Source organism: Thermobia domestica, chromosome 4 (genome assembly GCF_964235325.1).
Source record: "Thermobia domestica chromosome 4, izTheDome1.hap1.1, whole genome shotgun sequence".
Lineage (NCBI taxonomy): Eukaryota > Metazoa > Arthropoda > Insecta > Zygentoma > Lepismatidae > Thermobia > Thermobia domestica.
Window position 1 is genome coordinate 283,758,296 of NC_137457.1, and position 12,342 is coordinate 283,770,637.

At 36.3% G+C, this 12,342-nt stretch overlaps 1 protein-coding gene across 2 annotated transcripts in view; it reads right to left on the bottom strand.

The window, feature by feature from the left end:
* The window catches only part of MED14 (mediator complex subunit 14), a 155,682-nt gene extending 145,820 nt beyond the window's left edge, over positions 1–9,862 (bottom strand). For both annotated transcript variants that reach the window (XR_014131246.1, XM_081756032.1), the window contains exon 1: positions 9,324–9,862. The gene's annotated coding sequence lies outside the window, so the exon portion shown is untranslated. The remainder of the gene's footprint in view (positions 1–9,323) is intronic.
* Positions 9,863–12,342: the final 2,480 nt, after the last annotated feature.

Genomic DNA, 12,342 nt, shown 5'->3' on the forward strand with positions numbered 1-12,342 from the left:
ATATTGAACCAAACAGAAAGTTCTGCACGGTCCCGTGTGTATATGTAATATTTTACGTGATTTATCGTTGACGAAATATTCTCTGAACGTACATACATACAGACACACGGACGTCAATACAGAAATGATAAGTCTTCACCCAAATCTGGTCTATCTGTATTTACATTAGACATTTTGACCGTAATACTATCCTTCCTTGCTAGAGTATAACATCGTGAAGTGCCTGGAGGGATTTAACATGCAATACCTTCCAAACGGTACAAGCTAGGGTAAAACTCTCTACAACAGTAAATTTCCGAGAAAATTGTACATGAATTTGATGTATCACTTGCACTTACTCCCATTTGAAACACCGAAAGTTGAAATCAATATGGCAGACCCAAAATGGCGGCCGGGATGGGTACCATGTGCCAGAGAAGCAAAATCTCATCCAATCTGTTTTGTACATGCCCACATTCATGACCAGTTACATCTAAAGAAACTAAAAGCAATTTTGCGTCCGAACGTTATAGTAGTGTATGATTGAATTCCGGATACATGAAGGCCCATAAATATGCAAATTACCGGTACGGACCGCTAAAATTAGCACGATACACATTGGGCCGCGGAGAACTTTGCATTTAAATCAATTTTACACGAATCCAGAGGGAACACTTCGCGAATGTACCTTGTCAGTAGAAACCTGAATAAATCTATCGTAACACCACTGAGACACGTGAAAGTGGTATCAATGAAAACGAAAACTCAAATTTCAGTAGTTGGTAAAGCTGTCACGTAGGTATCGTCTACGTCGCTAGGAGAGAAAATGGCTGCCAATGAAAACAGGAAGGCGTTTGGTCAGTTGAATTCTCACATCTACCAGTCGGTTATTACTGTGTAACGTAATTTTAGGAGGAAGTTAGCTGAAGACATTCCCAGTGGTACAGTATTCAAAAGCGGTATTCTGAAAGTAACTGTCGCGACTGTGGAGCTTGTGAAAAAGTGTTTCGTACGAAATTCATAGAAACACACTACCGCTGTCAGAAAAAAATTACCGACATCCCGGAACCAACTGTGTGGAAGAATTTACGCACACTTTACGGTGCCATCCTTACCGTTTGCAATTATTGCACGCCCTAAAACAAGACGACAAACCCGAGAGGCAATCTTTCTGAGAGGATATTCATACCGAAGTGAAAATTGATGGCTTTCAGGAATTATTGGTGTTTCCAGTGATGCCAGTTGCCCCTATGCACAAAGACAAGTCACGGTCTGGAAAGTCCTAGATGTAATGTTGAGTATGTAGAAAATTCCACAGTGCCTTAGGAAAGGAGGGACCTTAACAATGCGTCCAGTTTAGGAATTTTTAAGTTGCTGACGAAAGAGCCATCGAACACTGAAACCGGATAAGAGGATTTCAGAAATTCGAGGTCAAAGTTCAAAGGGAAGTTTGTTCTTATTTCAAAAAAACTTACGCAAACGTGTTTGTCCTCCACTAAGCCGTTAACGGGAGCCAGGATCGAACCACAGACCGCATGTGCGAGAATAGCAATGAAACCGATTTTGCCAACGATTATTTTTCTGAATTATTTTAACACATTAAGGTTATTCCCTTCAAAATAGTCTCCTTGGGCAGCTACACAGCGATGGAGGCGTTGTTTCCAGTTTTCGTACCGATGCTGTGGGGCTTCTGCTGGAATACCTTTCAGCTCATCAGTTACGCTCTTGTTGAAATCAACCAAAGTACCAAACAGGTGTCATTTCAAATGGTTTTTGAGGAATGGAAACAAAAACAAGTCGCAGCAATCGAGATACGGCGATCAGGGAGACTCAAAAACCGCAGAAATGTCTTTTTTTTTCTCCCAAAAAAATCATTGATGATACTGGTGTGGCATGGTGCAGCATCGAAGTGGGTACAATGCCTGGTCACACACATGCTACCCTTTTCCCTGAGTCTTTCAAGGAATTCGTGATAAATAGTTTGATTGATAGTTTGTCTCAGTGGCACAAATACAGTGTAGACGATACCCCAAAGGCCAGAAAAACAAATTAGCATCAATTTGACTTTGGATTTTCTTATTGTTGCTTTCTTCGGACGAGGAGAGTTTGAACTGAAGTAACATCCGCTTTGGCGTCCTAAAAAGCATTTGTGCTATCTGAACACTTGTGGTCTGGATGGAGAATATTCTCCGTAAGTCATTTACAACATTTCATAAATCACAGTAGCGGGTTCGCCAAATTTTACACAAAATTGAATGCATAAGTTTGCCTAAACATATGCTCGTCCATTTGCGAAAGGCATTTCACAAACACAACTTCATTTCAGACGCTCTCAACAATCATATAGCAACTGAAGCCAGTTTAAACTTGTACTGAGTCAACAGCAAGGGTTGACTTAATTGCCGGGAGGCACATTGGCAAGCACTTATCTCTGGTGCGTGTGGGTCCCTGTCTCGATCCCCGACCAAGCAAGTGTGTGGTGGACAACATCATGTTCGTTGGTTTTCTTGGGTTCTCTCGTTTCCTCCTCATTCATTCGTCTCCCTTAGCCTGCGTAGAAATGTTACAAATGGCAATTAAAAAAAAAAAAAAAACTTTCTAGGTTCAAGAAAGAAAATGTGTAGTAGTTAGCATATTTCTTTTGGAGAATCAACCGAAACTCGAGATGGCGCACTAAGTAATGACGAAAAGATGCTTTTTTTTCGTTACGTGAGTGATCCGGGATTCCAGGTCGGAGTGACAGAAGATTCTGGTGTGGCTCAAAGTACTGTTTAGTTGATTTTGAGTTTAACGTCCCTTTCAGCAGCGAGGCTATATGAGATGGAACCCACTGTTTAACGTGAATCCGAACTACATGAGCTCCCGCAGGGAATAGAACCCGGGTTTAAAACGCCAAAGGTACGTACACTAACTCAAAGTACTGTGTCTATGACTATTGCAAGTGTAATGGATGCGATTATTGCGAAATCTGAAAACTTGATTCCAAGTTTCCGGCAAGCATGCGTAATATGCAAGCAGCAAAGACAGAGTGGAAAAGAACAATATATATTTCCAGATGCTATCGGAAATCCGAAAGCTTGATTGTACGCACGTGGCAATGAAGAAACCTAGTATTTTTTTTTATAGACTAATACAGTGATTCTAAAACTTGTTGTTACCGCGACCCACATTAAATAATAAAAAGTATGTTGTGGCCCACCTATTTTTATTCAAATATACATTGACGTATTCTACGTAATGGTGATATATTTGAAAGCAATTAAATTTTGTAAATGATATCTCTAATTCCAGTTTCTTCAATTTATTTGGGGATGTTGCGAAAACCTCGAGTGACCACGAGTGTTACGAAGTAGATCTCGATGCTTAAACTTCAATAAATCAAAATTTAGTTAGTTTCTTTTATGCCTATCGTAACTATCTCAATTTCAAACTAAACTGTGATGTAAATTTATGAATACAGTGGCCTCGTCGGTAAGAGAATATCAGAAAGTAACGACTGAGTAAGTGTAAAGTAAATTTGTTTCTCAATAACTGTATCATTTAAAATTGAACGCTTGCGCAAAGAGAGTTAGGGCAAAGAGCTAACACTACTCCCGACCCAATACATTACCCCGTGACAGGTTTTCACTGACCCACTATCTTCCCATCCTAACGCAGCATCTCTACTAACTGTACAACAGGGCAGGGCTCTGAGTAATAACTTACTCTTCAGCTCGTTAACAAACGCTTGCAATTTTTATCATCTCAATAATACTTCAAACCAGGATCGGATTTAGGGGAGGTGCAAGTGCATCCCCCTCGTTGCAAATATACACTATCTAAAAAGAGAAGCTAGTAGTGAAAATAGCAACACTTTCCGAAACTTTCTGCCATCATGTTTCCGTTTGGGGCTTAAAAGAAAGAGGAGTTTTGCACAAGCAATAGTTTAAGTCAATTTTCTGAAGGTTCAAGGAAAAGGATTCAGCAAGCAAAGCAATTTAACATTTGTCAAGTAGGGAAGAAAACAGAAGGCAGGAAGAGAGAAGAACAATTTTTCCTGCATATCACTTGTGACCCTCTTTAATATACTCCTCCTCTCCGTTCTATGCATCAGCGTTGTCAGCTGTATATTGTCACATGCCACTTTGAAGAGTTTCAATGATACTGGTTATTTTGGTAGTTATGGTGCACCATCCTCAGAAAATCCTCGATCCGTCCTTGTTCACAACATATGTTTCTGTATCAAAATAAAATTTTCATAATTGAAAGGAAAAACTTATCGCGACCCACCAAAAGACGGCCCACGACCCACCACTGGGTCGGGACCCACACTTTGAGAAATACTGGACTAATACGTTAATTGGAAGGGAGTATACATGTGTATTGATTTTGTTTATAACAAGGGGGTTTCAAGGGGACAAGTGTGGTGTGGAAAATATAATCAGATGGACGTACTTTATGAAGCGATTGGCTGAACTATCTTTCTTTTTTAAAAGAAACAAAGAAGCCAAGTGTTTCATTTGATTTTTAAAGGCAAAGAATCTACGAAGATCTTGGACAACACGTGATATGCGATTGACGTGTTAATCTTGATATTGCTGGATTCGAATCAGCATCCATCAGCTCCAATAGGTCGTTCCCATGGTTTCAGTATTACTTTCTTGTTTCCCGCTTTTTTCAAATGTCTATATGTATATTTTTATTTCTTTCTTTTTTTCTCGCTCGAATATTACAGTTTTTTTTTTTTTTTTTTTTTTTTTTTTTATTTTTTTTTTTTTTATTTTGGGTCTCAGTCATTGGTGTATTTGAAATTTCGTTGCATTACACTGTAATTGCTTTCAAAGCTTCGGCTTCCCTTCGTTTACTTTCTGGTAGCTGTGACTTCGAAAGTACCACTGAAAACTTTTTTACAATATCCACAAATGCGCTTTAATTGAAACTGCCGTTGCTACTTGTCCCTTCCATGGCGTATAGGATACTACGCCATAGGTTAAGCACAATGAAATGACCGCCCGACCGATGAAAGAAATGAGTAGTTACTCCTTTTATTCATACGACTCTCTGCTACGTGCAGAGGAAACGCAATTAAACATTCACAAATCTGGAGCAGTCTCGACCTGAGTAGTGGCTTGTTTATTGATATGAAATTGGAGGAGATTACTTCGAATCTCTAGCAGGACTTCTCAGGAGTAATTACTTATTTTTATTGATATCACCCAATGTTCTTAGTCTTACTGCTTTGCTAACACACCTCATATTTCCAAATTTATAAACGCTATATGGATAGCCATAACGATTATGCCTTCCTGCACCGAAAAATGTATAATCGCTTATGAAATACCACTTTTGAAGGTACTCATGAGTTGATTTTGGTGCAAAGTATGAATATGAGAGCATTTTATATTAAAATTTGTTAATTCAAAGAGAGAAAGTAATGTTTAAAGAATGTTTATCATCTGTGAATATATTACTATCCAATTGTAATGAAAAACTGGCTTGCAGTGAGCACCTAGAATAATCGAATGTTTTCTGCACTTTTCTTTACGCACACATCCGTATTCAATATAAGCCTGCTTATTACGAACTCACTCCCGCGCACGCCCACTACTTTAACTCTGCCCTGAGCAGAAGTGGGAGAACTCTTGTTTGTAGTGACCAATTAGGGGTTAAGTGTCAGGGAGACGGGCCAGAAATATATGGAGAGAAACAAAACTAATCCAATTTACCCAGTTCTTTATGCATTATACATGCAGTCCCTTTGTGCGACATACTGGCATAACAGCATAGGCTAATGTGCTTTTCTCACAGGTTTTAATGTTCTAATATGCAGTGGTTTAAGGGGTTTATCACTATCTTGGTTTAACAGTTACTTGAAAGACAGAAAACAGGCCGTCCAAATAGGTAATTTTCAAAGCAATTATTTATATGTAAAACAAGGAGTCCCACAAGGAACTGTATTAGGCCCAATATTATTTTTAATTTATATAAATGATTTGTGTAATTTAAAAATGGACGGGCATATACAATCATTTGCTGATGACACCTCACTTATATTTACTGGTAAAACATGGACAGACGTATTCAAAAAAACTGAAGCAGAAATGAAGAAAGTAAAACAATGGCTTGATAATTATCAGTTAGTATTAAATGCTGAAAAAACCAGGTACCGTATATAACGTTTTCACCAACTATAACAGGACAGCCAGAGAACATGTCACTAAAATTGCATTATTGTCAAAATACTGAAAAATGTAACTGTAGTCCTCTTATTAGTGAAAATAAAGTAAAATACTTAGGAATATTTATTGATAAGCATCTAAAAGGGTCTTCTCACATTACACATATCGCCACAATACTAAGAAAATTATTATATAAATTTGTTCAATTACGAAACATTGTAAGCATAAAAATATTACGAACTGTATATTATGCTCTGGTAAATAGTATACTTACATATGGTATATTAATTTGGGAAGCTGCTTACCCTACTCATTTAAAACCTCTGATTGTTCAGCAAAATAATATTGTAAGAATATGTTTAAAAAAGGGACTTGAAAGTAGACTAGATAGACTCTATGACCAATTCTCAGTACTACCACTTTCAAAATTATATTTGCAGAAGGTATTAATATATGTTAAAAAGAACAGAAACAAATTGGAAGTAATAAAACATACGTATATAACCAGAAATGTGACAAACAAAAATTTAGAAATTAGAGCAACGAGTAAATCTATAACTCAATACCAAACATATTACAGAGCTCCGAAGATCTATAATGAACTCCCACTCCGAATCTAAGATGAAAGTAATTTCAAAACATATAAAAAGTTAAGTTTACAGTGGTTAAAAGAATTAAAAAGTGTTTAAAAAACTATTGTTAGCTAAAAGTAAGAATAAACCTCATATGTTACGATAAAAAATAAAACACGAGAATCAGGCTCACACACAAGCATTTGCTTATGTGAGCCATTTTCTATCTTTTTTATTCTCTGCATAAAAAATACAAAAAAAAAATCGCAATATAGAAATAAGTGCATTGAATTAAGTTACCCAACACTGGGAGATAGACATGACTTCTGGAAGACCGAAGTCCTGTCATCTCTGAATAGCGGGTACGTTAAACTCTACTAATAAAGGAAATCTAGGAAGTCCGATTTCCTTTAGAGAAGTAATAGCACTTATAAGCAGAAAATTTACTTGTTAATTTCTCTAGCAGTTATTTTTCTTATTCTTTTATTTTATTTTCATTAATATTTTGTATATTGTTATTTTATAATTTAATATGTTTATGTATTTTTTATGTATATTCTTTAATATATTGGATACATCCAATATATTAATTTTCTTCTTCTTTAAATAAATAAATAAATAAATAAGTTTGCAGGTATATAATAAATTTGTATGTAGTTGGGAACAGATGCAAAAAAAAAAAAATTAGAATCTAGAAGACATTAAGAGACATTTAGCGAAAGTATTACAACTTTTGGTTATTTATTTCTGGTATTTTAAGTGAATTAAAGGCATACGCCAACAAAAGGAGAGTAGAAAGCATGAGGATGCTATTTACAGGAACAAATGAGGGCGCAGATTTATTGTACAGATCCATATATATATTTTTCTTGGTCAATGTTCCGTTAAGGGGGTCCAGTGTCTTTTACACCACTCCTTTCTATTGATTTTCTTTTGATTACATAATATAACGTTATATTAGGTTATTTCAGGTTACGTTAGGTTAAGTTAGGTCAGGTTAGGTTACCTTAGCTTAGCTTAAGGGGGTCCAGTGTAGTTCTGGACCCCCGTAACGGAACATGAACCTTTTTCTTTAAATATACTCTCTGTATCTTAATCACTTTTAGCGTGTGGACTACCATTCCTCTTTGCAGATTTACTTTCGGAGACCTTCAGTGTACGTACACGATACGAATTTACTCAAACTGTACAAGGTGACCATTAAAAGCACATATGCTATCTAAACAAGTCAGGGCAGAAGCGCAGCAGGGTGATCCCAGAGGGTGTGTCCGTAGGGAGCGGCGTTCGCGAAGATGTATATACATACATATGATGATAGTGTAAAACATTCTATATGGCATAAAAATACATCACGTGCTGGATTATGTATTTGAGTTCCTAAAGACGTTATAGGTAATATTCCTTATGTTTTCATTGCTTGCACATTTGCATTCCAAAGTAACTTAACATACTGCTAACGTAAATTTCAAAAATATATGGATCCCTTAACTCTTAGACACTTGCATGGTTGCGGGTCATGAGATAGCAGAATGACTTCAGGTACTTCATTTCATTTTGTATACTGTGGTTTACGAATCCGCTTTTAATAGGTTAGACTTTCATTAACGTATTTCTACGCAGAAACGGATCGCACAGGTAAGAACACAGATTATTTAGATTATTTACACATTGGTCTATTAAAATAATATTACAAATTTGTTCTGTATATTTTACAAATACGTTTATTCATACAGTAAATCTGCACCCAAATGTGCTTAATTGTTATATAAAATTGCCCCTGTATTCTTAATGTTTATGTCAATCTTATCTAAAAACAGCGTATGTAATAGTTTCCTATTAGTACAACCATTCTCAATCTTCACTTAAAAGTATATATTTCTTATAGTTGTTGAAATATTTGTCCAAACGCAACAGTTAATTATGAATGGGGATATAGTATACATGAAGCTGCATCAGTTCCAGAAGGAGCAGGACGCTCATACCTTTGGGAAATATTCATTGCGTATGTACGAACTTACAAAGGGGGTAACAAAGCGACTTTTACTTACTTATCGACTGATACGAAAATAAAAAAGAACGTACCCGTACTTTATATCTGCATGTGTAGTGCCCTTGTACTTTATCTATGAGTATGTGTGTGTTGGGGGGGGGGGATTTAACGCATATCACTGCTTTGCCCAAAGTAAAGAGTTACCGACACTTCCACTATTGCACTAAATGGTAATATTTTACCACAAAGAGCTTTAATTTTTGAATGCACTGCAAGTATTACAAAGGTGCAAGGAATATAATATTTTAAAAATAGACACCGGTTGCTACAAATCAATCTTATATACAATCAATTTTAGTTCTAACTAAAGCAAATATTTCTTTCGTCAGTACATATTATTTTTCTGTTTTCACATACAATCCATATTCGTTGTTCTAAAGAAGAAACTCATTAAATATTTACATTATAAATGCCACAACGTATGTTGCACAATCTTGATTTATGTATATATATCACATACGATCACAAGATCTTAACGAATGAACTTTATATTATCACAAACGTTAATAATGTCGTTTTTACGAAGATACTATATGACAATTTATAATACAAACTTTTGCTTACCTTCAACAAACAATTATTCCTTCACCATTGAGACAGTTCAGTTTATTATCGAAATGTCATTCTTCTTTATTGCGCGATGTGGAAATAATGCATTTCAAGTCTACTTTCATTGAAGTTTACACTTATAAGCTTGGTCATACCATAGAAAAATGAATATAGCGTTAATAATCAACACAAACTTATTTAATTTGGTTTGGCTTGCGTCCCTGTTTCACATGAAGACGACAAGACAAATGGTCCCATCCTCATATAAAAACTAGTGATGGGCCGAATCGAATACAGCGAATTCGATTCATTCGATTCACTCAAGAATTCGGATACCTCGAGTACTACGGAAAAGAATTCGAATTCTTTTTGTATTCGCTTTTGTTACTTGGTGCTGTACTCGTTTTTTCACAATTTATTTTCGAAAAAAAAAAGTGTTGTTTAATATTCCGTACCACGCTAAATCTCCATCATGAGAATATAACAAATAGCAAAGAATTACACATTTCTCTCTCTTCCATTTCCTTGCCTCCAGCCCGAGAAAGCAACAGACTTCCGCTGCTAACGTTGACTACAATCACAATGCGAAAGCTGCAAGTGGCTGCAAAGCAGACAGAAGACTCGGATACTGTAGTATTCGAATTCACCTGCAGTGTTATCAATTCAGTCATATTTTAGGTTATCTATTTTACCCTACATCTTAGTCCAGCTACAAGAAATGATGACTTTTATTCTTTTACAGGGTTTCTAGACCTCATTTTTTTCTGAATATAAAAGCGAAAGAAACGATCCCTAACATACAATAGCAAATAATTATTGACTTTCGCTTTAATTTTTTCTTCCCTTCTTTTTTTTTCTTGCAGCTATCGTTGGCAATATTGTTCCCGCTGCGCCTGCGCAAGAGTGCGAATTCGGATGAATTCGCTTCTTGAATCGAATACACCGAATACACTAGGCCTGGCCGTACTCCATGCAGAAGAAAGAAAGCGATAAACAAATAAACAAAACGTTATACACATACCCATTGCTCCTTGCCCTTCCTCTTATATAGTAATTTGCCGACTCGTACCTGTCTGTATTTTATACAAATTCATTAATTTTTAGCCTGAGAACAGCTCTTTGTTTGGACAGACAGGGATAATATAAGTATGATTGGAGCAACTCTGCTGACATTCCGTAACAATAAAAGCGTTTATAAAATGTGTGAAGATTTACGACTTAAATTATTTCATTTTTATTTATACGTTTAAGATTTTTTTTATCAAGTTCACAAAAATTGCTGAAAAAATCAAATTATGTACAGGCACATAGTCAGTTAAAAGAGTAGGTGGACTGCCTCCCCTTAAATTTTCTTAGCCCCTTAAAAATCTATCTTTTCATGTGTAAATAGAAGGTATAAAAATCGTGATATTTATTATGTGGTTGGCGATATGATCAGAAGTAATGTGTCGCCATGGCTCAGACGGTAGCGCATCTTACGAATCAGGTCCAGATTCATATCCCGGCCAGGATACTACAGACTTTCTCACATTGTTCCTATGCCTGGCGCTCTGAGATGCATTCAACCTTCTATCAAATTGAGTGCCAGCGTCGCGCCGTCGTCTTGGTATTCCTGGGCACCTTCGGAAGATAAAGGTGGTCTACCATGAGATTGATCATCCCACCTCACTTCGTACCGTAGGTTGAGAATATATTAGGCGTGTGCTAGTTGCACAGTTGATATCTTCTATTTATCTCACATGCCTACTAATCCAATATTTGTGAAACCAAATAACCATTGTCATGCACCCATTTCTTCTCTGAAGGCCTGTTAATGAATGAAGGAATAATTCTTATTTTCTCTCAACACAAAATTTTCTTTTTTCTATTAACCATAAGAAACGAAAGAATGTAACCTGTCTTGAACTAACCACACTTCATTCGCTACCACTTGCTCAGCATTAATTCGCGTAAAAAGGAAAAAAGGAAAGAAATATAACCAAGATGTTTATGGAGAAATAGGAAAAGAGCATCAAATTCTCTCTTCACTTCAAAATACTTACTTACTATCAAAGCAATCTGGTTCTGTATTGCCCTGCAAAAGTACATTTACATGCCTTCACGGATACGGAAACTGTATTTGAAATGTTTCCACTTTATCTCAAAATGCGCGAATGTTGAGTGGTACATGAAAATAAGGCAATGATCGTAATTTCTGTCCCCGGAGCGACGTTAATTCTGAGATAACTGAGAAGTTGCAAAGTTTATATTGCTCGGAATTCTCATTGATTTCCATTAAATGTAATGCATTTATAATCAATCCGGTTTATTTTTTCCAAAGAGATATAATCATTTAAGTTGCTCGTATTTGCAAAATTTTACTATGCTACTACTCAATTCATGTAAATGTTGTAAAATAATATTAATTCGCATTAATTACTAATAACATACCCTCTAATATTCTAGGAAGGTATATGCAAGAAGAAAGCATTTTTCCATTTGTAATTCGTAATATATAAAATTGGTTGCAAAGTTGATGTCAAGCTCGTACTAATGTCCAAAGGACAAGTCGCAAGACTGCATTACAGTGTTGAAGTCATTCATGTTTAAGGGGGGCCTGAGCCCCCTAGACTATATATGTGCCCGCCCTAGAATATCTATACATATGCATTGAAATATTTGCTTTTTCTGTTTATTTTTCTCGGAAATAAAGTCTTAAAAACAAAGTTTATTGTTTTTATCGCTGTATATACAAGTGTGCAGGTGGAGCATCGAGCCCGGTTCCTCAGTGTTCACCTAGCTTAATTTTCCTTGGTCAGTGGAGCTTAGTTTATCCATTTTTCCAGTGTTCGTGTATGATGTGTGCCAAAAAGGTCAATTGAGAGGGGGTTTGTTCCCCCTTTGTGGTGGTCGGGTACAAATCTCATTTCTCCCCCCCTCCTAAAAACACATTTTAAATCTGATTATTGGGAGGCATGTACCACACCCCGAAGGACATCACCCGGGATTTGCGCCAGTGTGATTATCTCACAAAGACTCGTACTGCTGCCTTTCT